The 22,821-nt window shown below is 40.8% G+C and overlaps 1 pseudogene; it reads right to left on the bottom strand.

Annotated features, from left to right (window-relative positions):
- Positions 1–1,143: 1,143 nt before the first annotated feature.
- LOC114317726 (blue copper protein 1a pseudogene) lies at positions 1,144–3,908 on the bottom strand (annotated as a pseudogene).
- Positions 3,909–22,821: the final 18,913 nt, after the last annotated feature.

The following is a 22,821-nucleotide window of genomic DNA, read 5'->3' as shown; positions in this document are numbered from 1 at the left end:
ATGTAAAAAGAAAAAAAAAATAACAATAAGTTTCGTTTGTTTCGATATAAAATATTTTATGTAAAAAAATATTTTTTTTATAAATTGATTGTAAACATAAAAAATGCTTTTGTTTTTGTTTTTTAGCGTTTGGTTGATAGTTAAAACAAAAATATTTTTTTTTTTGTCTAAAAGAGAAATTTTGATTCAATAAAGTGTGCTCTATGATTTTTAAATGAGCTAAGATTTTTAAAAGGCTAAATATTTATTTGAAAAGACATAATCCAATGATTCAATAATGTGTTGAAAATGTAGTGAGTGAGTCAACTTTATAAAAATTCATTTACAGAATTTTTAAAAGTAAGTCATTTTTGTGAAAAATGATGCAAAAATATTTTTCTACTTGCTTTTTATTCAATAAAATAACGGAAAATGAGTAAAGTATTTTTGACAAAAACATTTACATCGAAACAAATAGAACTGTAATCTCACTTTTTGTTTGGTTATAATAAAAACACAAGAAAAAAGAAGGTTTAGGGGTAAAATTGATGCAAAATCGAATAATTTAGGTATAGAATTAATGTTATTAAAAGAACAGGGATTGGATTGATTTTTTGAGTGATAATTTAAGAGGTAAAATGATATTTTCTCCATAATAAATAAAAGGCAACACAAACACATACTCCCTCCGTCCCAAAATATTAGTCCCTTATTCCATTTTTCATTGTCCCAAAATATTAGTCCCTCTTTATAAATCAAGTACAAAAATAATGTAAATTTTCTATTTTGCCCTTCTTTTAAATTAATAAACAATTTAAAAAGTACAATTATGATATTGATATTCCCAAAAAATGTACTATCAAAAGGGTAAGTTTGTAAAACCAACTTTTTTCAAATGCAATAAGTGTACTATCAAAAAAAGTTGGATTCCCCAAAAGGGACTAATATTTTGGGACGGAGGGAGTACATATTATTCAATTTTCAAAATATAAGAATTAATTCATCACAAAGGTATACAAAATGCATACATAAAAAAGCTACAAAAGATTGTACATGGTGTTGTGTTCAATTGAATCTTATTCATAGACAACACAGAATCAGTTCATCAAAAGTGACATAAATGTCTTATTGGTCAAACCATCACAGCAGCTACAGCGAGTACAACTTCCATGTCTTATTCTTAAAACAATATAAAATTTGTTGATCTACATGACCCAAATCTCATATTAGTCAAGCCACAATCATGGCAGCCACAACAAACACTGCTGCCATGAAAAATTGATACCTAGAAATTAATATCCCATGAGCAGAGTTTTTCATAGGGGCCAGTGCCGGAGCTTCGCCTTCGACGTTGATGACAAGTTTTTGGCCAAACTGAGCACAGTGCTGCCCCACACCGCAAATGTACCATTTTTTTCCGGGGACCATAAGGGGGATGATATCGTGTCCAGAGGTCAATGCCTCATTTGATGGTGGGATAATGCATTGGCTGAAGCCAGTAGCGTTCACTTTGAACACGTTATGATTTCCCATAGTATAGTTAAAAACTGTATGAGAAATAAACAAACAAATATAGAAGAAGAAATTAATCAAAGTGACACAGTTGAACATTTATTTTAGGTTAATAGATGAATAATTAAAATGATCATGAGATTTTTTGTCCCAAATTTCTTTGTTTTATTGTCATAAAACACTCACGATCATTGGATTATGTCTCAAGATTGCCGTGTCTAAGATTCTCAATGATTTAGTGATACAATCGTAGAATTATAACTCGAGATCCCCGTATCTTGCGATTTTCATGTGATTCAGTGACTCTGTGAGTATTTTTGGGCGACCCAATCCTTTTCTTAGGGTTCAAACTCACAGAGTCACTAAGGAGTAGATCAATAGTTTAAAGCTTTGTTCCCAACTCTTTTTTGATCCCACCGGAGTCAGGACTTACATTCTGTTTGGATCGTGAGGGGAGGTGAGAAAAAAAATGTGGTCTCTTATCTAGGTACAAAAAGAAAAGAAATTATTATTGTTTCTTACCATTATATTTGGATGAATAATAGGAAAGAGAATATGATTTTTCACCAATCTTATTTAGACAAAATAAGTAAGAGAAAGGAAAAGAAAGTGTTTTATTTCATTTTACCAAAATAACCTTCCACATTAATAAATTATGTTTTTCATAAGGATAGTTTTGGTATTTTAAACAAGTTTCAGTAAGAGTGATACTATTACCACCTACGTTTTTCCTTTGGACTTCCACCTCTTCTATTTTATTTATTTATTATTATTTTTTATTGTCTTGACACCAATTTCCATTTTTACTTATCTCTATCCTCCCAACCCTAACCCTAACGCTGACCCTAACCCTCTACCTCCACCTCCACTTCACTTTGGCCGACAGCCTCCTTTCTCTCTTTTTCTTTTCTTCTTCAGTAGATCCAACCACCCTCCCACCACCTCTCACCACTGCGATCTCTTTCCAATTCTCTCTTCTTCTTTTTCTTCTTCTTTTGGGTTCGTGGTTGTTCTGCCTTCGTGAACTCCTCACCGCCACGGCCATCGAGCCCGACCATCTTCTTTTTCTTCTAGGTTCGTGGTTGTCCTGCCATCGCGAACTCCTCACCACCATGGCTGCTATGGCCGTCATGTCCGACCTCGATCTCGGACTTTTTTTTTTTTGTATAGTGATAAAAATTATTATTTTGGTAAGATATTGACTTCTTATTTTTTTTTTTTTTTTTTATAGTATGTATACAAAATTTCAATTGTAACTTTAGTCTCATACGCAAGTATGAACTTATAATTTCTTTGGCTCATTAAGGTTTGTGAACAGACCCGAACTTGAGTCAAGCCTCATCCAACTCAGCTCGAACTCAATCGTAAAATTTTTATTGAGTTCGGGCTCGAACTTGAAGTTGTTAAAATCTTAATAAATAAACCCAAACATATTAAAACTCGACTTGGCTCGTTTGCAACCCTATCCATAAGCAAGTTAGTTGTATCAGAGAACATTCCAATTCCATTAATTCTACTATTCCTTTGTCTAGGTTGGGCAACATTCGTGGCTCTCCACTATACAACTCAAAAAGATAAAATGCAACTAAAAAATATGTACAAATCAAAGCCCCAAATCAAACCCCTAATTTTTCATTTTTCTCTTTTGCCGGTGTCGTCGTTCCTTGTGTGTGAACAAAAAGGATAACTATAATGAAAAATCTGTTTAAGGGGTTTTGAAAGGGTTTTTCAAAGTGGTGTAATTTGGAGATTTTTTATTTGTTTATTATTTGAGTGTACCTTGAAGGGTAATTTGGAAAAAAAAAACACACACACACACATAGGGTGTATTGAGAGTAAATATAAATCTAAATAATTTAATAGAGTGTACTGAGAAATTGAAGCTATTTAATGATTTTTTAGGTACATATAGAATCCCTCGCCTATTTTGCATGAGGCGGCCCACAGAAAATAAAAAACAATAAAAATCTTATATAGGCCAAGCCCATTAGAAATAGCTTAAGCTTAAGGTTTTTTGATCTTGGACTAACCAGACTCGGCCTGATAAAATAAAAATAAAAAAAATAAAAAAAAAAAAGAAAAAAAATTGTAAGGCTTAGCTCTAGGTGAGTTTGGGAACTAATTTCGCAAGGTTGGCCAACCAGATGCGACCTTACCTGGAGCTCCTCGTTAGTTTTTTTTTTTTTTTTTTTTTTAAAAAAAAGAAAAAAAGAAGAGAAAAAGCGAAAAAAAAGAGAAGAAGCTAGTTTACCTAGTTTGTCTCCAACATAGAATACTTTATCCTTAGCCCAAGCTTGGTAATCATAGCCATTGGTCCAACCACTAGAGTCACCAACCCAATAATCTGTAGCCATGGTGACTGAAGGAAGAACAATTGCCACAATGGCAAGGATGACAAGCAAATTGTTAGAAGCCATTAGAGCTCTCTTTGATTCACTTTGTTAGAAATATTTTTTTTGGTATTGGTTTCAATGAGCTCTAATGGCTGTCTCTGGATGGGACACTATAAGGTGTAAGGGTCTTGTTATAGTGTTTTTTCTGTTGCAAAATATTCATTAAATGCCTCAAAAAAAATAAAATAAAATAAAATAAAAAATGAGAAACAGGCTATGGTCGGCATAGAATCACATTGGGTTGTACGAGGGAGACTTTAAATTAATGAGATTAAGTTTTGATTTTACCATAAAAATTTGGGTGGTGGAAGCTAGAAAAGTGATTCTTGGGCATACAAATATGTTATATATAAATATGTCAATATTGTCATTTTGTGTTTGTTTCAAGAGATACCAATGATTTTGTTTTCAGCCTTTGTATATGGGGGTGATGTTTATTTCTATTTTATGATGAAATTAATTTTGCTAATGTTGTGTTTGATTGTAGGATTTGAGGAGGTATTTGGAAAGAAAAATGGAAAATATAGGTGAAATGTGAATAAAACATACCTAAATTTCACCTAATTTCACACACTTTTCCCATTTTCCTTTCCAAATCCCTCCTCAAATCCCCCAACCAAACACAACATAAAAAAAATGAAATTAATTTTACTCCACCCACTTATTAGTGGGTAAATGAAACTCTATTGTGTGACTGGTTAAAACAATTGGGTGGATTCCATTTAAAATAATAATTTTTCTTGCTTTAATTGTCTTTTTATTTACACAATACTTTTTTTTTTTTTTTTGTGTCATTACACTCAATTTCTAATTACGTTACGTATTAAAAAAAAAATGTTTTTCTCTTTTTACACTCACTATAATACCAAATTTGTCCTCATCTTTAAGCCCCAAATTTTCAAACCCTAATCCTACTCTACCCTCTAAACACCACTTTTGGTAGGCATTGTCGCCGCCTCTGACCACAAACCTCAACTCCTTCCCCATCGGCAACCTCCCTTCCCCACTATAACCTCTCTCTCCCTCTGGTGACCCCTTTCACCACCGCTACCCCTTTATTGCCTCTTGCAACCACCACATTCGACTATAATGACCGCTCCCCAATGCAATCACCTTCTAAGCCACCCCTCCCCACTATTACTCCCCTTCTAGTCTCCCTCCCCATTGCAATTCCCTCCTTAGCCCTATCCATCGTGACTCATCAGCCCAGCTCCACTGCGAACTAGTTGCCTCTAACGCGACCTAGCCATTTCCATTATGCAACCTTGCAAGAGAGAGGGAGAGAGAAAGAGACTAGGGTTGCAAATATGAAGAAAAACAAAAGAGGATGAGTGAGGCAAAGAGGGGGCTAGGAGTGGTGCCAACGCAATGGATGGTATCACTGATTACTGGCAGTGGTGGTGATAAATGGAAATGATGGTGAAGGAGTGAGTGGGCTGAGAAGTTTGGGGTAAGTTTTAAGAATTTTTTTGATAATTTTAGATAAGGGTAACATTGTAATAAAAAGAAAAAGGAAATTAAGTGTGTAATGAAATAAAAGTGTAGTGTAAATAGAATCACTCTTAAACCAATTAGGGTTGTGGGTTTTGTTTTGTAGGTTTTGTTCAAACACTTGTTAGGTGGGCGAACAAATTAAACTCGTATGAGTGGCTGTATAAACACACAATCTTGTTGTAATAAGAAATAAACTAATAGTTTCATCTTGCATTTAGATAGGAAAATGTAATACATAAACAGATTTCTTATTTGATTTATTACTATTTTTTTATTTTTTTAATTCAGCAAAGAAAATCTTTATTGATGATAAAGCCATACATTACATATGGGAGTTCAACAATAACGATGAGAAATAAAAAAAAGAGAAAAAAGGATAACCAAGCATAGTGTTGGTGAGAAACCAACACTAGCTCACAAGACCACAAACATTCCTAGCAGCAGAGCAACACTCCATACACAAGACCAATGTAACAGTCCACTGCTAAGGGAACCTGTCCTCTGTTGAGCATAACATTCTAACAAAAACATACCACCACCAACAACCAGCAAAAGGCCAACACAGTGACACAGCACCAAAGGCACACAACAGAGTTACCAGTTCTAGCAGATACGTAGCCTCCACAAAATACAACCAAAGCCAGAACATTAACAGCAGAAGAATAGCAACCACTAACACATTAACATCAGCCTCCCAAACATATCAGTAGCCTCAATGTAATGCAGATTCACCTGGAACAAAATCTAACCAAGTGGCACACAGCAGAGCTACCAGTTCTAGCAGACACACAGCATAAACCAGTAAACCAACAACTAGCAAAAAGCACACAATAGAGCTACCAATTCTAGCAGATACACAGCCAGGACTGAAACAGGTGTTGCCCAAACCAGTAAACCAACAACCTAGCAGACACCAAAATGCCAGATAGATACATAGTCAGCAGATAGATACACAACCAGGATTGAAAGAGGTGTTACCCAAACCAGTAAACCACCAAACCATCAAATACCAAAATGCCACCCAAAACACCACAAACAGAAACAAGAAAATTACAGACCAGCTCACAATACATGGTAGCAGACCAGCAAGTGTTGCCCAAACCAGCACAGCCTGGGGTGAAGTAGTTGTTCACCAAACCAGCAAATCAGCATACCAACAAAATCCAAAATCCAAAAAGCCCCCCAAAGAACCCAAACAGCAGCCAGCATATGAGAAAACAAATCTTAGCTGCAGTCCTTAATCTGTTCTAGATTGTTGATTAAGTCCATGATAGAGTACATGATCCCCTTTGATGAAGCTTTAACCCAAAGAGCAAATCTAACCTTAATAATTTCACATAACTCAGATCCACTAGGCTGGACTCCATTAAATACACAATCATTTCTTAACTTCCAAATAGACCAGAGAACAATGAAGGTAAGGCCCTCCATAACCTCTTAACCAATTTCTTATGATTCCAGCCTAACCACCAATGGAATAATCAATCAATAGACTTAGGCACCACCCACAAACACCCCTACCAATGCAGCAAATCAGACCAAACTTTCCATGAAAATGGACAGTGTAGCAGAATATGAATAGCAGATTAATTTTCACTTTTGCAAAAAGCACATAAGATAGAAGCACTACTATTAAGGGCACCAACATGTTGTAAAAAAACCCCTGTTTTAACTCTATTCCTCCAAGCCAACCAACCAACCAAAAAATTGAACTTTGGGGGGAAGTACCATTGTTCCAAATAAACTTACAAATTTTGATATGAGGGCCCGAAAGGGAATCACTGAACCTATAGATATCAAATACCTTAAAGTTACCTCCAGTAGAACCAATCCAAACAGGACAGTCTTCTACATCAGGACTTAGAGAAGGGGTCTCCCTTAATGCTGCCACCAACCTATTGACCTCCGCTTTCTCCCAATCATATAACACCCTTCTGAAGGCAAACTTCCACCCCACTAAGCTGGATTTCCTCTCTAAAAAATAAGACAGTGTGCCCTCCTTGTCATTTGACAAACTAAAGAGTCTAGGGAACTCATCTTTAAGGCACCTATTACCAACCCACTTATCAATCTAAAACTTAATTCTATGCCTATTTCCAAGCTTTATCTGATACTGCCCCAAAAAGAACTCCACCAGGGGTTGATTATGACTTGCAATTGAAAAACCATCTCTCCAGATTCTAGATTGTCTAGATGATGAGTGCACATGTGGTATCCAACTAGCCTCCTCAATCATGTACTTACTTCACACCAATTTTCTCCGTAGTGCATTTACTTCACTTCTAAATTTCCACCACAATTTAATGAGTAAACTTGCATTGACATCCTTAATTCTCCTAATCTCCAGTCCTCCTTGATTAATATTTTTGGATACTTCCACCCAATTCACCAGAAGAACCTTCCTCTTTAACCCATTCCCACCCTATAGGAAAGAAGCTTCAAGCCTTTCAATTTCTCTAACCACTTCACTAGGCATTTTGAACAAAGATAGATAATAAATAGGAAGGCCAGACAGTACGGACTTAATCAAAGTTAATCTACCTGCAAAGGAGAGGAGCCTTCTCTTCCACCCAGCCAACCGAGATTTTATCTTATCCAAAACTAGCTTCCAGGTTGATTTCCTCCCTGGATTAGCACCTTAGGCAAGACCCAAAAATTTGAGTGGCAGGCCATGAACCTTGCAGTTTAGAATATCAGCGAAAGAAACCAAAGTTTCCTCATCTACACCCACACCACATACCACACTCTTGTTGAAATTTATTCTCATTCCAGACAATATTTCAAAACTTCTTAAGATCCTCTTTGTGTGCACTATTTGATCCATATTTGTCTCACAAAATATAATGGAATCATCAGCAAATTAGAGATGGGATATCACTACCTCTTTTACTCCCACTTTTACCCCCTTAATAATGCCTTTCTCATAAGCTCTGTTCATTAAGATATTTAGACCTTTAGCCACTATGTTGAATAGAAAAAAAGAAAGAGAATCACCTTGGCTAAGACCTTTCTGTGGAGAAAACTCCTTTGTTAGTGAGCCATTCATTAAGACAGACAGCCTTGCTGTAAAAATACATTCACTCATCCAGGATATCCACTTAGATCCAAAACCAAGATTAGATAACATAGAGAATAGGAATTCCCAATTGATTGAATCATAAGCTTTCTCCAAGTCCAGTTAACACCTTTTCTTCCAGATTTTTTCCATTCATCAACTATTTCATTAGCAATAAACACTCCATTTGAGAGGGTAATTTATATGCATAAACTAGGCCGAGCTAGGTCCATTTGGTTTAAGTATTGGGCCGAGCTAAGTAGACTCCTTAGTTCGTAGGGGTGCGCTTGCAGCCGAGCTAAAAGCGTTTATAGCTCGATCTTAAGGTGTATAGATATCAGTCCAAGGACTGGCGCAGATTGGCTAGATGTAAACAGCAGCTCGAACCAGGGTATATTTGTAGCATACCGGACTGAACTTTATCTCGGTCGAATACCATCTTGGTTCTGTCCAGCGTAGAACAGGGTCAGGTTAGCTCGATTGAGTGTACTACCGAGTTGAGGCAGGAGGTTCGAGCCGTCTGACTTGGTTGGTAGCGAGTAGGGAGTTATTAAGATAGGCATTATCCTTGGGAGTGTGATTCTTAGGAGGACTCTTATAAAGAGAGTTAGAGTCTTACTAGGATTGTGCCAGGCAGAATTTACAAAAGCTCAAAGCAAGACTTATGTGGAGGTATCACAATTTCAACTCTCGAATACACAGAGCTTTTGTATATTGTTTATTTGCTGACTTAGGCATTGGAGAGGTTTTCGGCACACACCCGTCGGCTATCTCACGTTTGTGTTTTCAGGTGACAAAGTGACAACGTTTGGAGGAGTGCAAACTTGATCAACAGGATTATATGACAAGATTATTTTGTGCTCGTACAATTGGCACCGTCTGTCGGAATAGCTTTGAAAAGAACAAATCTCTTGATTAAGTTTTCTTTCAACTGATTTCATTGGTACACAATGAAGACTTGCCACACTCTGCTATTGATGGGCAAACCCCGGAGGGAGGCGGGAGGCGCGAAGGCTTGCCTTTTATCCCGCCCATGGCAGAGTTAGATCCCCAGCGACGGAACTCGCGGAGGGACATGCGAGAAAGACGGGGCTCCAGTCCTCATTGCTCCCAAAGACCTGAAAGGTGGAGGTGGAGGTTGGATTCTCAGGTTCTAGAAGATCGAGTAAGGAAGCAAGACGAATTGATACGGAGGATGGTGGCAGACATAGAGACAATGAAGCGCTAGATAAAAGGCAAAGGGGTAGCAACAGAAGAGGGGCGCAAAGGCAACACACGCTCATACCACTCAGAAGATCGTGACAGGCAAGTCATGTTGTCACAAGTTGAAAGTAGGAGCCTCAGGACCGGCGATACACAATCAAGGACTTTCAAGACTCGTTACTCCAGGTCTGAGAGAACGAGAACTGAAAGGTCTTACACGAAGAGAAGCAGTTATCGGCCCTCGCATTTACACCAAACGACATTTAGGCACACGGAATTGCCTAGGTCGGTGGACCTGCGGACAGTGCTTGAGGAAAGGGCTCGAAAGAGAGAAGACACTTAGGCTTGTGACTCCCGCAGAGTCTCCGCACTACAACGGTTGGCCCCTAGAACACATGAGAGTGTCGAGGTCGGAATGCTAGAGTCGCGCCTTGCCTATCAACCAGTAGACAGAGTGTTAACAAGGTTGCAGAGTTTGCCGTTCGTTTTGGTGATAGAGAACGCACCATTACCCTCAGGCTTCCACCAGCCCAAATTCACTACCTATGAGGGGAAGTCGGACCCCTACATGCACTTTCGCCACTTTCGCCAGGTTATGGTCGCATATCGACGAAACAAGGCTCTAATGTGTATCCTATTTTCTTCCAGCCTTGGTGACCTGGGTTTAACATGGTTTGAAAGGTTGTCAGAAGGTAGTATAGCTTCATGGGCACAACTAGCAAAGGCATTTGTGACCAAATTCAGAACGAACACCAAGACACCAGTGGAGATTGACCAACTTCTCTCCATTGACATGGGCGAGAAGGAAACATTGAGGTCTTACAATAATCAGTATTGGGAGACTTTTAATCAGATTGGAGATTGCCCCACAAACCTAGTTATAGCACAGTACAAACGAGGTTTGCCGGCTGGCAATACATTGAGGGATTCAATGACGATGACTCCACCTCTCACAATGGAGGCCCTAATGGAAAGGGTGCATTAGCACATCTGGGTAGAGGAAGATGTCGCGCGCACCAAAGCAAAAGCTGGCATAACAGTGATGTTAGACAGAAAACCTGTGGCAAAAGTAAGCACAGTTGGACGGAAAAAGCAACCGAGCAAAAATGGGCGGGGCAGACGAGCCAACAGAGAGGACCTCCAAGCAAGGAAGTTGAGAGTCCATACTGCCATCACCACGATATTCAATAAACCTATCTATCAGATTCTTAGTGAGACACGCGATGAACCTTTCGTTCGGCGGCCGGCCAAGTTGGGAGAAGCACAGAGGGGCTATGATGATAGGTATCGTTGCACCTTCCATGATGAAAAAGGGGCACCGAATTGAAAACTGTACGCCATTGAGGCAATATCTGGAGGAGTTAGTAGCTGTAGGCCACCTAGACCAATATATTGAGGGCGGAACACAGCAGGCCCCTCAGGACCACAACAGGCCGAATGGGATGCCGGTCGATGGTCCGCCACAAGTCATAATTAACGTAATACATGGGATCATCAAACCTAAATGGGTATGTCAACTTAGAGGGATGATCAAAAAGGCCGAACACTTGAGAGAGGTACTAAATGCGAAACCTACCATCAAAAGGGAAAAAACGGAGGCAACGAACGTCATCTCCTTTTCTGACAAAGACTTAGCAAGGTTACAAAGCCCTTACAACGACGCACTGTTGGTTACTCTGTGCGTCAAGAACTTCGACATCAAGCAGATCCTAATTGACCAAAGGAGCTCCCGCGAGATAATCTACTACAAGGCCTTCAAGCAACTAAAATTGGAGGACAAAGACTTGGCACCCGTAACATCTCCCTTAGTCGGCTTCAACTTAATGCCAGAATGGCCGGAGGGCAAGATAATTATGCCAGTCAAGGTAGGAACGATGGTGAAACAGGTAGAATTTTGGGTATCAAAAGTCCCTTCCACTTATAACATAATCTTGGGAAGAGCATGGTTGCACGCCATGCAAGTAGTGGCATCGACCTACCATTAGGTGTTACGGTTCCCCAACGAAATCGAAATGATTGAAGAAGTCTTAGGGGACCAAATCATGTCAAAACAGTGCTTCGTAACAGTAAACGACAGCCGGGCTGCAAAAGGGTTTGTACAAATGGTAGAAGAGCCAGAAAGCATCGAGTTATTCACTGACATCGGCAAAGCATCCGAACAGAAGTAGTGGAAGACTTGGTAGACGTACGGATAGATGAAAAAAAAACCCAAAGAAGTTCTTTTTGCTCGGCTCGGCTCATCTCTGTCCAGCACTGAGAGATTGGAAATCATAGAATTTTTGACCTCTAACATCGAAGTGTTCGCCTGGACGCCGTATGACATGCCTGGCATTGACCCCAATTTCATCTGCCATCAACTTAATGTCCATCCAACCGCCAGACCAATTATACAGCAAACTCGCCGATCGGTACTCCACCATGTAGAGATAGTGGCGGAAGAAGTGGGAAACTTGCTGGAAGCAGGGGCAATCAGAGAAGTACACTATCCCAGGTGGATTTCCAACACTATTGTAGTACCAAAAAAGAACGAAAAATGGCGGGTTTGCGTAGACTACAAAATAGTTAACAAAGCATGCCCGAAAGACAGCTTTCCCCTACCACGAATAGACCAACTAGTAGACCTAATAGCAGGGCATAACCGATTTAGATTTCTTGACGCGTATCGCGGTTACCATCAGATCGCTATGTATGAACCAGATTAGGAGGTCACGTCATTCACAACACCTAAAGAACTATATTGCTACAAGGTCATGCCCTTTGGCCTAAAAAATACAGGGGCAACATTCCAACGGATGATCACCAAAATGTTTGAACCATTGTTAAGCAAAACAATGGGGGCTTACATAGACGATATGGTGGTCAAAAGCAGAGATAAAGGGGACCATCTCAGGGACTTAGATAAGATGTTTTAAATTTTGAAGTCCCACAAGTTGCGACTGAACGCATCTAAGTGCACATTCGGCGTAGGGTCAAGCAAATTCTTAGACTTTCTAGTGACCAACTGGGGTATAGAAGCTGATCCCTCTCAGATCAAAGCTATCCAAGATCTTGAGAGGCCCAACACAGTTAAGGAGGGGCAGCATCTCACTGGTCTAGCAGCCTACGCTAAACCGATTCATAAGTCGATCGTCAGATAGGTGTCGATTGTTCTTCCAGACACTAAAGGCCAAGTTTGAGTGGGATGATGAGTGCGACCGCGCCCTGGAAAGCTTGAAAGACTACATGACCTCTCCTCCGTTGTTAGTGACCCCAGTACCAAGAGAGGAGCTCTTTTTGTACTTAGTAGTTTCCCAACATACAGTTAGCGCAGTATTGGTAAGAGCTGAAGGAATTCAACACCTGCCTATCTTTTATGTGAGCAAGACATTACTGGGTGCTGAAATAAGGTACCTTCCATTGAAAAAACTGGCCTTAACTTTAATGATGGCTTCAAGAAAATTGTCGCACTACTTCCATGCCCACACCATGATTGTCTCAACGACTTTTCCCTTAAAAGCCTTGTTTGAGAGGGCGGATTTTTCTGGATGAATTTTGAAATGGGCAGTGGAGTTGGGGCAGTTCGACATTAAGTTTCAACCAAGAACCGCAATAAAGGCCCAAGCTTTGGCAGACTTCGTGGTCGAGTTTGCACTAGGAAGTCATCATGTTTACCTAATCGACTTGACCGAGGCAATCGAAAGAAGGGGGAAAAGTGCCCCAAGAATAGCGCAGGCCCCAAGGCAGGATGCTCAACTGCATAATAAGCCATTTAGTCCTAAAGAATGGGAAGAAAGAACAGACCACAGCACTGCCAGTAAGGACTCACCCAAAAGTAAAGTCTTGAGACAGTCAGACAGTGATAATCAAAGCCCAACGGCAGACATTAACCAGGAAGAAGGCACCAGCAGCGCCCCTAATCCAAAGACATCATCAGATCCCTCCGCTTGCCGGAAGCTATTCGTTGGAGAGATGTGGAAACTCTTCATCGACGGAGCATCCAATAGGCATGGTGCAAGGCTAGGCATAGTCCTCATTTCACCAGATGGCCTAACAATTGAACAGGCAGTCAACCTTGGGTTCCCAGCATCCAACAATGAGGCGGAGTATGAAGCAATGTTAGCAGGTTTGAAATCAGCACTTCGCATGAAGGCCACCGAGCTGATGGTATACAGTGACTCCCAACTGGTAGTCAACCAGATTTCGGGCGACTATGAAGGAAAGGATGATAGAATGGCTAAGTACCAAGAGTTGGTCAGAAAGGAGATCATGAAGTTTGAAGTAGTTTGGATAGAGCAAATCAGTCAAGAGGAAAATAGTAAAGCAGATGAGTTGGCCAGTTTTGCATCAATGGTAGATACATCTATCCCACACTCATTATTGATTGACTTTCTACCCAGACCAAGTATTGAAAAACCCGAAGCAGCCAAACACATGTTGTGCCGAGCTAGGCCCTTCCTGGATGGATCAAATCATAGTATTTTCAAAAGATGGCATCTTACCTGAAGAAAAGAAAGAAGCCAACAACATTAGAACAAAGTCACAGCGATTTTGGCTCTCCTCATCACTAGCACTGTACAAAAAATCCTTCACAGGACCCTACTTGAAGTGTGTCCATTCCAGTAAGGTCGAGGCATTTTTGTTCGAAATACACAAAAGCGTTTGCGGAAGCCACCAAGGGGCAAAATCGCTGGCCCACCGCGTGATTTCACAAGGGTATTGGTGGCCATACATGCAAGTAGATTTAGAGAAATATGTCAAGAAGTATGATAAATGCCAGAAGTTCGCACATCAAATACATCAACCAGCTAGAGAGCTCCTACCTTTGACCAGCCCGTGGTCCTTTGCAATGTGGGGCCTAGATATAGTGGGACCACGCCCAACTACGCCAACCAACAGAAAGTTCTTTCTCGCGGCAATGGACTATTTCATAAAGTGGGTAGGGGCAGAAGCACTCGTATCCATAAAAGAAAAAGACGTCAAAAAATTTGTCTGGCAGAACATCATGACTCGGTTCGGCATACCCAAGGCATTAATATCCGACAACGACACTCAGTTTGATGGCAAAATCTTTAGGGGCTTTTGCAAAGAATACAAGATAAAATTCTACAACTCTACACTGGCGTACCCCCAAGCTAATGGCCAAGCTGAGGCTTCCAACAAAGTAGTCCTAGACAGTCTAAAAAAGAGGCTGGAAAAAGTAAAAGGCAAGTGGGCTGAGGAACTTCCCCACGTCTTATGAGCTTACTAAACTACACCTCAACGATTGACTAGCGAAACACCTTTTTCCTTGGCCTATGGCATGGAGGCGGTAATCCCACTGGAAGTGGGCCTCCCCACTATTAGAAGTGAAAATTTTGATCCAAACTTGAATGGTGAGGCCATAACCTTGGAACTGCACCTTGCAGAAGAAAGAAAATAAAGGGCATTGATGCACATTGCCTCATACCAACAAGAGTTATCTAGAAAATACAACAAAATAGTGCATCTAAGGCAATTCAAGATTGAAGATTGGGTACTATGCAAAGTAATGGGCAATACTTTGGTACCGGGAGATGGCAAGTTAGGCCCTAACTGGGAAGGACTATACAAAGTGATTGGTTTAGCAGGAAAAGGGCATATCACTTAGAAGATGTGGACAACAAAGTTATTTCTAGGCCATGGAACACAGCCAATCTCAAAGTATTTTATTTTTAGCTTTTTCTTAAAACACTTGTAATTTTTCTTTTTTCAAATAAAACAAGTAGACTTTTTTCTAGTAAAATTCTTTCCTCTGTTTGTAAACGTTGTTCATATTTATTGCCAACTGGGGGCAATCAGGAATGTTGGCAGGTTTGACAAACACTTAGTGCATTCTTCAGCCGAGATAAGGATCTAGGCTCAAGAAGGTTGGCAGATTTGACTAACACTTTCTTCTTCAGCCGAGATAAGGACCTAGGCTTAAGAAAGTTGGCAGGTTTGACTAACATTTAATTTATTCTTCAGCCGAGATAAAGATCTAGGCTCAAGAAGGTTGGCAAGTTTGACCGACACTTAGTTTCTTCTTCAACCGAGATAAAGATCTAGGCTTAAGAAGGCTGCCAAGTTTTGACCAACATTTAGTTTCTTCTTCAGCTGAGATAAGGATCTAGGCTCAAGAAGGTTAGCTGGTTTGATCAACATTTAGATTCTTCTTCAACGAGATAAGGATCAAGAAGGTTTTCCTTTAACCGAGATAAAAATGGAAACGAAAATCTCGGTTATAAAAGTTTTGTAGTTTCCCTAGTTGTTCTTCCACTGAGATAAGTATCTCGGCCGAAAAAGGGAGAAGGATAAAGTGGAGCTAACTAAGCCGGCTATTCTAGTAATAAATATGATACACTGAAGCAAAGAAGAACTGTGACCGAACAAAAAGATGGCAAAAAAATAAACCAACAATACTTCCATTCATTAGAAAAGTGAGTACAAGATGAGGGGCTTGTAGCTCGGTTACATTTTCATTAAGGAAAAAACATTGGCATCCAAATCGATTCGAACTTCGTCCATAGACAGGCCAGCTCCGGCATCAGCTCCCTAGTTTGGCTCGATCGCAGGCACTTTGTCAACTGCGCTGGGTAAGGGTTGGCTTAAGTCCATTGGCGTTGGAACTGAAGACTGGCAGTCGAGATTAGTGTTAGAAAGAGGGGCGTTAAGTGGAGCAGGGTCCTCATCCTCCTCTCCCTCCTGAAGGAACTTCTGTTGGACCGCATTTGCATAGTCCGTGGGGAGGAGGGTTCAAGAAGATCTCGGAGTCATGTCCTTGACCGAGCTGTTCAGCAGTAGTTTTCCAACCATATTTGAAGAGTATGTCTTTGGCTGTTTCACATTGCTACACATTGGTCTCCTCTCCTTCCTTAAAACCACGGTCCTTTGCGTCTTCCAGCTTTTTCTTCATCTCTTCTAGCTTGGCATTCTTTTTCTTCTCTAACTTAGCCAGCTTCTGCAGGTAGCGATCTTTTTTCTTGGCTAAGGCTTTTTGTTTGTCAGCCTCTGTCGTGTTGACCAGTTCGGCTAGCCTTGAGTTCTCAAATTCCAGCTCGGTCAGTTTGGCCTTAGCCTTCTTCAGTTCGGCTGTCTTGGCATTTGCATCAACCACGACTGACCATGTTGTCTTCCGCTACTCAAGCACACGTTTGTGAGCCACTTGGCTCTTTTGCAGGGCTTGCACAACATTTAGAGCGGTTACATAAAAACCGAGCACTGGGTCCATGACGGTATCAATTATTGAGTTGCAGGGATTTCAGATTTTACCAATATCATAAACTTGGATGCCGAGCAAATGGCCTTCAGCTCGATCAAACCCTCGTGCTGCTACATGTCAGTAGGTGTGCAGACACTTTTTGCTAGATTGAACACTAGAAAATGATCCTTCTCAGCACTGACAGAGTCTTGGACGATTACGGCACGACCCTTGAAGGACACAGTTGGTGCCCACACCGGAGGGGATGAAGGATTAGAAGGGCCTGGCCGGTTGTGACTTTGGGGCAGACTGACTTCTGGCAAATTGGTTTCCAGTGGCTCGGTGTCATCTTCGTCCGTCAGGCGCTATGGTGCGGCAGAGCTGGTGCGGGGCTGTTTTTTTGGCCGAGATGAGGCAGCTCAGGTAGTTGAAAGGACCACCACAGCGTCATGTGATTGACTGGCCTGTGGTATCTCAGCTTGCACCTCAGCAGTGGAAGTTGAGGTTTGCTCGGTGATAAGGGCATGAACGGCTCATTGCTTGGCCATTTCCTGCTCTTCAGTAAGAGGAACAAGGTTGATTTGGGGCAGATTTGGGTCTGGTTCAGGTGATGGTTCAAGGAGAAAATCAATAACTTTGGTTTTTCTGTTTCCACTGTACCGGTAGGTCAGCTCAAAATTTAAGAGCTCAGCGCAATCTCGGTTGCAGTAACGGAGCGCGACGTGAAAGGCATCGTAGTTCGCGTAAGCGTAGGTAGACTTAAGGTGGTTCAAATCTGCAAAAATTAAAATGGCCAAGGGTTAGTACAGCAGTAGTACACGAAATAAAGAAAGAACCGAACTGAATTGTACTTACCAGCGGTCCTCTTGTTCCAGTTAATATTTCGGCCCGGTATGGGGGCTTCGTTGTCCTCAAAATTACCTCTGACCCAGAGAAAATCATCATCGTTCAAATTCGTAGGTAGTAAACCCAACCATCGTCATTTTGAACGTGAGAATATTAGTGGAAAAGCTCGGCCAAACCGAGGTTGAGGCCTATACGACGGTTTAGTTCGGCCACGCCGTTGATTATTCTGTAGCTGTTGGTGGATAACTTGGTAGGGCATAATTGGGTTTGTCTTCGAAACTCGCATATTAAAGGCTGAACAGGGAACCGAAGTCTACCTTCAACAATGGATAAAAAGGTAAAAGGGAAAAAATCGGGCTTGCCCCATGGTGTGGTTTCTAGCTCGGCTAGTGTGAATTGGATGTCATCTGGGATGTGTATTCCCTCTGAAACTCGGCTATCACGCCTGGTGAGCTTACCATAATTCAGTACTTGCCCATGTGTTCAAATTTAGTGTTCTAGGAGGCTATACGACGGCCTAGCGGGGCGATGAGGTGAACGAAGGTGGGCTCGGTTGAGTAATGTCACCAATGGGCAAAGTGCAAGGGTGTGCCTGGCCAACCTAGTCAAGGCTACAAAGTAGAAATAGAAAGGGGTTATGCCCAAGTCATTAAACCATGCTAAATAACAAGTTAAGACTGATGAAGTCTAAGCTCGGCAGAACGTGGGCATATACTGGGTTTGTGTTCGGCTAGGGAACAAATGGAAAACAGAAATATTTCGATTTGAAGAACCAGGGTATAGTCAGATCGGTTAAGAGACTTAGGCAGCATCTGAGCTCGGTTTGTTCGGCAAGTGTTCTTTAGTCCGGTCAAAACCAAGCCTAAAGCCACGAACGGGGTTTTATTCCGGTGGTAGCGTGGTTTTGGATCACAAACATGGTTCTAAGTTTGAGTTTAGTCCCAGTTAAATGTGTTTCCAATGTTACACATGGAGTTTCAAGGTTCTTAATACTGGTTCAATCCTTAAATGCATATGTGGTGCAACAATGCCATTTTTAAAGAAAATAAACAAAGGCGTATCAGTAAAAATGAAGAAAATGGCATGAGGAACTTACAGATTAAGGGCGTGAAAACAGAATTCAATAGAACGAGCCCCTGCGACTGGGATAAACAAAACAGGCGATTTAGGTACTAGGATTGAGACTTGACGGTAGAAGATGAGGATTTGGAGTTAAAAATGTGAGAGGTTTTTCACAGAGCAGATGAATAGTAACAATGGACGTTTTAAGACTACGGGGATAAGTGTAAAATTGAGGTAAAAGGGCCGGACTGTTCAAATTTTTGGAGTTATGATTGATGGCTATCATAGCGGTAGAGGCAATCAAGAAGAGTCACGTGTCCTAGTAAGGATGTGGTGTCATCAGCATGGGAAAGCGGGCTGTACTATGTCAAAGATGGGAAAATCGAGTGGGTTTCTTAGCTCGGCTAGCCGAAGTACTTTACTTTGGGTGATATCTTAGCACAGCTTGAAGGTAATAATCTCAGTCATGCTTCGCAGATGGAATTAAAGGAAAATTGAGAGGGTAATTTATATGCATAAACTGGGCCGAGCTAGGTCCATTTGGTTTAAGTATTGGGCTGAACTAAGTAGACTCCTCAGTTCATAGGGGCACACTTGCGGCCGAACTAAGAGCTTTTATAGCTCGGTCTTGAGGTGTACAGCTATCAGTCCAAGGACTGGAACAGATTGGCTGGATGTAAACAACAACTCGGACCGGGGTATATTTGTAGCATACCGGACTGAAGTTTATCTCAGTCAAATACCATCTTGGTTCTGTCCAGCGTAGAATAGGGCCATGTTAGCTCGGTTGAGTGTACTACCGAGCTGAGATAAGAGGTTCGAGCCGTCTTACTTGGTTGGTAGTGAGTAGGGAGTTATCAGGATAGACATTATCCTTGGGAATGTGATTCCTAGGAAGACTCTTATAAAGAAAGTTGGAGTTCTACGAGGATTGTGCCAGGTAGAATCTATAAAAACTCATAGTAAGACCTATGCGGAGGTATCACAATTTCAACGCTCGAATACGCAGAGCTTTTGTCTATTGTCTATTTGCTGACTTAGGCATCGGAGAGGCTTCCAGCACATATCCACCGGCTAGCTCACGTTTGTGTTTTCAAGTGACAAAGCGACAACGTTTGGAGGAGTGCAAACTTGATCAACAGGATTATACGAGAAGATTATTTCGTGCTCGTATACCATCCAATATACTTCTCTCTCCCCCCCCCCAAGAAAGCAGATTGTGTTTCCCCAATAACTACAGAAAGAACTTTCCTGAGTCTATGAGCCAGAACTTTGGAGAGAATTTTGTACAAACTATCAACCAAATTAATAGGTCTGTAATCAGACAGACCACAGGGATTATCATTCTTAAGAATAAGGGTGATAAATGAACTGTTAATCCCACAGGGAAACTTGCTAATAGCATGAATCCTATGTATATACAACGACATGAGTTTCACGTGTGTTTATTAATATGAATCCTACTGTAACAACCCTCGTTACTGTTTACCGATAAACACTGATTACCGTTAAACTGAATTGATTATGACTGATAATTGGACTGGTAAAAGTACTGAACTGACTGACTGAAATTGGAAACCGAATTGATTGAATATATGTTAGTTAAATTGCATTCTATCTGTTTGACTGTATGATTATCTGTTCATGCTTATATGTTTAAACTGCTAATTGAAGGCCTTATCGGCGGCCGAATCCGGAATTGATTAGTGTTTTATGATCCTCATAATTAATGTGATTTTATGGTATAATTATTTGAAAACTGATTAGGTATGATTAAATTAGATTAAAATAAGCCAATTAAAGAGTTGGACTTAATTACCGTTTTGCCCTTGAGTGGGCCACTACCTCTATACCTTGAGCTCATTATACTTGAGCCAAAAACATTTTCCTCAGCCCATTCCTTGTGCTCTAGCCGACCTTAGAGAGAGAGAGGAGCTAGAAGAGTTGAGTTCAACTTGCTTCATTGTGAATTGGCTAGAATTACTTGAAGAATTGAAGGTTGATTACTAATTTGAGCTCCCTCACTTCTAATCCTACACCTAAGGTAGATCATTCATCATCTTAATGATGTCATTGAGCTAGTTCTTGCATGATTCATGCTTCATTGTAGAACTAAGTCATGAATTGGTTCATTGTTGTTGAATTGAAGCTTAATTGTTGCATGCATGTACATATATTGAAGTTTTGAGGTTGTAAGTCCATGTTTCCTCACATGCATGTCCATCTTTTGGTCATACTCCATGAATTCATCATGTTCTTGAAGAAATGAGTCCATTTGAACAAGCTTTGAAGGTTGAATTTGGTTTGAATCCATGCATGTTTGCATGTTCTTCATATTCTTGAAAATGGGTTTGAATATGGTTTTAATTGACTCACCTTTGGGGCTTGAATTCATAAATTGAGCTTTGAAACTTGTCATACATTGAATTTAGTTATGTTTTCCAGAATTTGGGCCCAAGAGGTCGAGTTTGGAGTGGTTGAATGCTTGGTTTGAGCTTGGGAGGCAAATCTGGAAATTCCAGATTTGGCTTCCTCGCTCGAGCGAATGGTTCCCCGCTCGAGCGAGCACCTTTGTCCAGGGCTCCGCTCGAGCGACCATCGAGCGACCATCGCGCGTAAAATCACAGCATCCAGTATTTTTACTGTTTCGACAGACCGCTCGAGCGAAGGATTCCTCGCTCGAGCGAAGCCTTTGATTTTGGAAGCCCGCTCGAGCGAAGAAAGTCTCGCTCGAGCGAGGTTCCTATTTTCAGCAAACTTTGCAAAATGTTTTCTAAGTGTATTTTTGCATCCTCATCCCATCCTAGGCATTCTTAGGCCTAGTTTAAGGCATCTTAATGAGGATAAAGATGTAGAACACACCAAGGCAAATTAGGGATTAAGTTATTATCTTTCCCAACTGTGTAGCTTAGTGTGTGTTCGATCTGTTGACTGTGTAGGGTTGACTTCCGAGGAGACGCTCTAGCTTACTATAGCCCAGAACTCTGTGAGTAACATTTGTGTAAAGATATGTTCAAAATGATTATCTTCTGAACAATTAAACTGAACTGTTTCTGAACTGTTATTGTTAACTGAATGAATGAATGTATGACCTATATTCTGAACTGTATTGTGGCATCCTTAGCAACTACTGCTTACTGTTACTGTTACAAAGATCTCTGTCGGTTCCCATGTTGGAACCACTACTGTTTACTGATATGATGGCCATCATTCACTGTTTGGTCTATTAAGACCTGGTCTGTTAAGACCTACTGTACTGTTTAGCTATTGGATGTACCACATATGACTGTTATAATCTATGAAACTTGGAGCAAAGTGCTGCACGGAACTAAGTGCTACAGAGTGAGCCACCTCTAGAGTCTGTGCGAGACACCTCTTGAATCCATAAGAACTGTACTGTTTTCTGAAATGCTACTGCACTGTTACTGTTACTGTACTGCTATTGCACTGTTACTGTTACTGTACTGTTACTGTTACTGTACTGCTTGTACTGTTACTGTTACTGTTACTGCTACCGCACTGTTACTGTTACTGTACTGCTACTGCACTGTTACTGTTACTGTACTGCTTGTACTGTTACTGTTATTGTTACTGCTACTGTACTGTTACTGTTACTGCTACTGTACTGTTACTGTTACTGCTGCTGTACTGACACTGCTACTAGTACTGCTAACGGATGTGCCACGTACGATTACTATGATTTCTAAATGACTGTTACGGCATCAATATGAGCCACAAACTGACTGACCGATATACTGAATCAATGAACTGTTTAAATTTTGAAAAGACATTCATCCTAAACCTCTTTACGCATTATGTTATTCACTGGGCTTTAGCTCACTGCTCATATATATATGTAGGTGTTCAGGCACTGGACCGCTGCTAGGAGCGTCAGGCAAGCTTTTGTTTTGTCAGCCAACCACTGTGCCTCACTGTGAGGTTCTAAGCCGTTCAAGCTTCGGCTTTGGGGTGTTTTAATATTCCCCGTCTGTCCCTGTAACTGTTTTGTTTACTGTATAGACTGTATAGACTATTACTGTACCGTTTATTAGGGATTAGATCCCTGTTCTGAATGATTGTACTTGTATGTGTAGACTGTCACA

The sequence above is a fragment of the Camellia sinensis genome, chromosome 12 (assembly GCF_055761805.1).
Source record: "Camellia sinensis isolate YWXY chromosome 12, ASM5576180v1, whole genome shotgun sequence".
NCBI classification, from domain to species: Eukaryota; Viridiplantae; Streptophyta; class Magnoliopsida; order Ericales; family Theaceae; genus Camellia; species Camellia sinensis.
Note: the sequence above shows the minus strand (reverse complement) of the source record. Positions and strands in the feature narration are given on the sequence as shown.